Below are 6,706 nucleotides of genomic sequence, written 5' to 3' on the forward strand. Positions count from 1 at the left end.
ATTAATACTTGGTCTATATAGAACCCACAGCAAATCTGTTACTATTAAGGTTAACTTTTATATGCAAATTTCCTACCTTTCAACAAGTATCAAGACATTGTTTATGTATTTATTTTCTTCAATTTATATCCTGACCTCTACACAAGCAGGCTCAGGGGTGGGTTACAAGGTCACACGAGAATATCATGACAATAAACAATATTAAATTCAAGCAGTAGATAAAAATTCAGAATTAAAATTTAAAATTTAATAGCAGAAAACCAGAGTGAAAGTTGCCTCAGTAACAACAATTGGATGGAGCCTTTAGAGCAATGTTGTTGGATGTCTAGCACCTCAAGGCTGCGGTTATAAGCAGAGGAGACGAAAGATGGAAAATGTGGATGTCTATTACCTCAACTGAAATCCTGGCAGAACAGCTCCATTTCACAGGCCCTGTGGAATTGTAGCAGATCCCACAGGGCTCAGTTGGGAGCTTGTTCCACCAGACTGAGGCCAGGGACAACCAGACTGGTACTCTATAGGCAGCCAGTGCAGTTGGTGGATCACCAGCTGAATGCGCCTGCACAGGCATTGCTGTCAGCATACATGCTGCAGCATTCTGTACCAACTGCAATTTCTGGGTCAAGTTCAGTCCTGCATAGAGTGTGTTGCAATAATCTAGCCTGGAAATGACCACTGCATAATTCACTGTAGATAAGTCTTGGGAAGAGACTTCCGGGATTTGGAGAATGCTGAGCTGACCTGCCTCTCTAAGGGGGGCAGACTGGAGCTTCTGTTTGGGGTAGTAAAGGGCAAATTTTTGCCTTCTGCCTACTTTTCTTAGTGAGAGATTAGTCCAAGATATGCACAGGAAACTTTGAGGTGATTTACCTTGGCTAAAAGGGAGTCCCGGAGGGGGGGGGCTCCTTTGAGGCTTTGAGGGATCCCCGGAGAAGAGTTGCATATTCATCATCTGCAGAAGCTTACAGAGTCATTTATTTGACATAAGCTTGACAAGATCTTAATCTTCTTCTTTGAGACTGCTAAACATCTGATGCTGAATGATCTGGATAACCTTAGAAAAAGGTACTGATTGTTATCTACCATTCCGGGACTATTTTAAAGCAAACAAAATAATATTAGAAGATGGGAAAGAGAAAGTTTGAAAGCTTGGAAGAAGAAGAGGAGAAGGGGTGAATTTTGGAATTTGTTAAATTAAGGACAGTATTAAAAATTGGAAAGGAATTTATTGTTTTGTCTACCTGCAGTCATGGAGTGAAAGCACCATCATCAGAGATCTGCAGTTTCTACAGTCAACACAGGAAATATGTCAAGTATCGTGAGACTTTGTTACCAGTGAGATCGTGACTTGGGGCAAGCAAAGCAGGAAGTAACTATTGAAGAAGTGGACCTACTCTAGGATTGTATTACCATAGAAAAACATTGGCGGCCATTATTGGAAGGCTAAATTTTTAAAAAAAAATAATGTCTGAGCCTGGGAAGGTCGGAGGACGGCAAAATTAGGCTCATTTGAAAGGGCAAGTTCTAATCTATCAAACCTGATAGTTGAAATTTAATTTGGTGATATCAAATTTTTTGCTCTTTTTTAATGTCAGAGTCAAAGGTAACCCATGCAAGGGCTTCCTCATTGGAGAAGATGCAAGATCAGGTGGAAGCAATGGAAGCTAGGATGATGAAAGGGATGGAAGAGATGATAAATGCTTGCAAAAAAGAATTTAAAAAAGATATTGAGGACTTTAAAAAATAAATGGAAGAGCTTAGAAATGAAACAGTGGTGGTGTCAAAAAAAGTGCAGGAGGTAGAAGGGGATTCCAGGATTCCACATTATTAAAATGCAAGAAAAAATAACAATCCATGACTGTAAATTGATGGAGACACAAATAAGTCTGAGAGGAGTACCTGATGAAGAAGGGACAGTCTTAAAAGAACATGTAATAAAAATAATTGCTGATTTCTTGGAGGAAGATCCTGAAGGGATTAGAAATATGTATGATTATATGTATAGAGTGAATTCATCATATGCCAAGAAAAATCACTTACCAAGAGATGTGGTTATAAGATATATGACAAAAAAAATGGTGGGGAAAATTTTGAATAAAAATTTTGAAAAGACATTGATAGTGGGAGGAAGCAGAGTAAGAATATTGAAAGAATTGCCAAGACAAGTGATAAATGACAGGAGAACATATAAAAAATTAACAGAAAAACTACGTGACAATGGAATGAGGTATAGATGGATAATACCTGAAGGTTTGAGCTTTGAGCTACAAGGAAGAAGGATTACAATTACAAATACACAGGAGCTGTGTAAATTTTATAAAGAGAATAAAGAATTTGCACCATGATGGATTATAAATTATTATCTTGGAATGTAAATGGACTAAATTCACCACAAAAAAGAAAGGCAATATTTCATTGGATTAAAAAACAAAACTGTAATATAATTTGCTTACAAGAAGTTCATATTAAACAAAAGGATTATAAATTTTTGTGGAATAAACAATTGGGACTGGAATTTTTTCATTAGCTGAACAGAAGAAAAGGGGTGTGATTTTTTATATTAAACAAGAATTGGATCCAAAAATAATATTTAAAAATAAAGATGGAAGATTTGTGGCAGTAGAAGTAATAATAAATGCGAAAAAAACATTATTGGGACTGTATGCACCAAATGGTGCAAAAGACGTTTTTTAAAAGACATTATAAAACAACTCGATGAAGTGACATACGACCAGGTCATGATTATGGGAGACTTTAATGGAACAATTCAGAATACATTGGACAGATCTGGGGGGAAAAATAACAATAAAGAAGGAAAATTGCCAAAATCCTTCTTTGAACTGGTTAAAAAAGAAAACTTGGAAGACATATGGAAAAAAAATTAATCCTGAAGTACTTTTTTTTCAGCAAGACATAATATTTTTTCCAGAATTGACATGTTATGGGGTACTAAGGATTTAGGCCTTATAACTAAGAAAATAGAGATCTTACCGAAGATAGGTGCAGATCATAACCCAATATTATGGATTACAAAACTGTCTAAAATTAAAAAATTAAGAAGATGGAGATTAAATGAAGATTTACTACAAAATAAAGAATTAGTGACATCTCTAGAAAATGAAACTAAAGCTTTCTTCCAAATAAATGATAAAGATGATATAGAATTTCAGATGGTGTGGGATGCTTATAAAGCCATAATGAGAGGAATATTGATTACATTAAACAATAAGGACAAAAGGGCAAAAGAAAAACAGATGTTGGACATTCAAAATGAAATAAAGAAAAAAGAAGGGGAACTGAGGAAAAGGCCAGGGAAAAAGAAAATTATAAGGGAGATTACAATACTACAAGCACAAATGGAGGATTTATTTACAAATATAGAGCATTTGCAAATGATATAATTTTATAAATGAAAATCCTACACTAACACCTTTGTTGTTAGCTAAAATACAAGAATATGGAGAACTGGCGGGATTTTATGTTAATAAAGAAAAATCAAATTTTTAATGTAAAAATATGCAAGTAAATAAACAAAAGAAGTTGCAGAGACTAACAGGATGTGAAGTTACTTCTAAAGTAAAATATGTGGGTGTGGAAATAACAATGAAGAATATTGACCTGTTCAAAAATAAGTATGAAAAGCTATGGCGTAAAATGGATGAAGATATGATAAAATGGAATAAGCTTAACTTGTCATTGCTTGGAAGAATAGCTGCAATTAAGATGAATATTTTGCCAAGAATAATGTATTTGTTTCAAACTATTCCAGTTATGAAAGACAGTAAACAATTTAACAAATGCCAAAGGAAGATCTCGGAATTTGTATGGGCTTGGAAGAAACCAAGGATTAAAATGAAAGTTTTAATAGATGCTAAAGAAAGAGGAGGATTCCAATTACCAGATTTAAAATTATATAATGAAGCAGTTTGTTTAGTGTGGATAAAAGATTGGGTGACGCTGTTGAATAAAAAACTTTTGGTGTTGGAAGGTCATGGAAATAAATTCGGCTGGCACACTTATATGAATTATGGGAAGAAAAAGATGGATAGTTTTTTCTCTCACCATTATATAAGAAATAATTTGTTAAATACCTGGATGAAATATAAGAAATATGGTGATGAAAGAAAACCATTATGGATAGTGCCAGCAGAAGTGATAAAAATAACAGCTGAGACAGGTAAGGAAAAATGGCTGTCATACAATCAACTATTAAAAATACAAAGTGGCAAAATAGAATTGAAAACTGCTGTGGAGTTGAATAACCAATACGATTGGTTTCAAATGCAACAAATAAAGAGTTTGGTGGGAAATGATATTAAAACTGAAGGAATAAGACAAGAGCAAACAGAAATGGAAAAAGTTCTGTTTGGAGATAATGAAAAATTAATTTCAAAAATTTATAAGTTACTTTTAAAATGGTCTACAGAAGATGAAGTAGTGAAATCTCAAATGATTAAATGGGCAATAAATGTAAATAAAGAAATACAGATGGATACATGGGAATATTTATGGAAGAACTCTATGAAACTTTCAACATGTCAGAGTATTAAAGAGAACTGTTTTAAAATGATGTATAGATGATATATGACTCCTAAAAAATTGGCAAAGATGAATAACAAGATGCCAGACAGATGTTGGAAATGCAAAAAACATGAAGGTTCTTTCTGCCATATGTGGTGGACTTGTGAAAGAGCAAAAAAGTATTGGCAGATGATCCAACAATAAATTTCTAGGATCTTGGGATATGAATTCAAGAAAGCAGCAGAGACTTTTCTGTTGGGATTACAAATGGAAAAATTTCCAAAAGAAGATAGAACTTTAATCTGGTACTTGCTTTCAGCTGCTAGGACACTATATGCACAGTTATGGAAGCAAGAAAAAATACCAGGAAAATGGGATTGGATTGTAAAAGTTATGACATGGAGTAAGATGGACAAATTAACAAGAACTTTAAGAGACTATGATTTAGAAGATTTTAAAAGGGAGTGGAAAAAATTTAGAAGTTATGTAGAAGACAAGTGGAAAGTAAAAGGACTTTGTGCAATTTTTGATAATGATTAAACTTTAGAAGAAAAAAGAATATTAATTTTAGTTCTTAGTAATTAAGGGTACCTTTTAATGTTAGTTTTTTTGAGTAAATAACACTGGCGGGGGTCAAGTAACGGGGGGAGGGGTGATTAGAAAGAAGCATATGGGATAGATGAAAAGAAGTTATTAACGGAAATTGTTACCATATGTTATCAATAAAATTGTTTAAATGTGATAAGTCCTGGGAAGTGAAGATAGGGAACCAGTTGCTTGACCAGCATAACAAAAAGCTGATTTAGCAACAGTGAAACCTGGGCCTCCATAGTTCATTCTAGAACAGCCAATGATTTATTTTATCAAATTTATATCTCTCCCCCCCCCCCCCCCAGCAGGCTCATCAATGTAATTATAAGGAAATCTGGTTCTTTGCAAAACTTTGGTCAACAGCTGCCTGTGTGTATTGATAGAAAACAACTAGCAAGTTTTCAGAAGAAAGCTATCTCAGGGGATGAAAAATCTGGGAGATTTTTGCTGTTTTTTAAAGAAAGATCTAGTCATGAAAAACTTAGTATGAAGATTTCTTCTCAGGGGGATGGGAGGTATCCTTACAATGGGCTATGCCCTCAAACTGCTCTTTGGGTAGGCTTGAGGCAAATTGATTTAATGTATTTTTCAATTGGCCTAGGGGTGAATGACTTGCCAAGCTACTTGGTCTGGATAGTCTCCAGTGTCGCTGTTATATGTGAAGAGACAGCTTATAGCATGTGCTGCAGAACTGAAAGTAGATCTGGAGGCTTAGATGATCTACATGACAGCAGGTGGCTGGCTGCCAGAAGTATTGCATCAGCCAGCAGAGTCAGCATGACACAGCAAGTTGCTGATTGGCTGTCCAATGTATAAATGTACAGAGTAACTGTGGTGATTGTGGGTTAATGGAGTTGGAGTTGCAGCGGAGCATATTGTCAGTCAAAAGAGTGAGTGGCGTTGTAAATAAATGTATATAGTGGTTTTACAGCTACTGTGTACAGCCTTCATTCTTGCGTCGCTAAGAATCACCCTCTTGGACTCTAAGCGCATCAACATCCAGAATATAGAGCTATGGTATAGGAAATCCTGAGGAATGAGAGAAGGCACATGAGAAAAAAGACTGTTTCCTAGCAATTCTCCAGAGTGGGAAGGATACTTCCAATCCACAGATGAGAAGAAATCTTCATGGAAACCCCAATGTTCCTTTCTTCATCAATGGAGGATGGCATCCTTATGATTGGATGCTGAAAAGCTGAGTCATCCCAGATGAAAGACTTGGAAAAATCACTGGGGAACAATCTGCTGGAGGACCCGTCTGCCAAATGCTGCCTCAGCCAAGGCACAGAGGTCTAACCTATAATGTCTCAAAATACAAAGATAAGAGTGGCTGCCTTACTCTTCCATGGGAGCACCAGGAGAGAAGGGTGCTGAAGTTGCTGCTCTTCTGGTGGAACATGTGGACACAAAAGGGGCCAGAGAGATCCAGGCTTTAGTACAACTAGCTGAAGTGGACTTGTATCCTCTCTTGCCCAAATTCCCCATAAGAGACAAACAGGAATTCTGAGCAACACAAGGGAGCTTTTCATTTGATGTATGTCTTGGCACCCAACTTGTGCCAATCCCACCACCTGGGAGGAATGTAGGAGAATCT

The sequence above is a fragment of the Heteronotia binoei genome, chromosome 1, assembly GCF_032191835.1.
Source record: "Heteronotia binoei isolate CCM8104 ecotype False Entrance Well chromosome 1, APGP_CSIRO_Hbin_v1, whole genome shotgun sequence".
Taxonomy (NCBI): domain Eukaryota; kingdom Metazoa; phylum Chordata; class Lepidosauria; order Squamata; family Gekkonidae; genus Heteronotia; species Heteronotia binoei.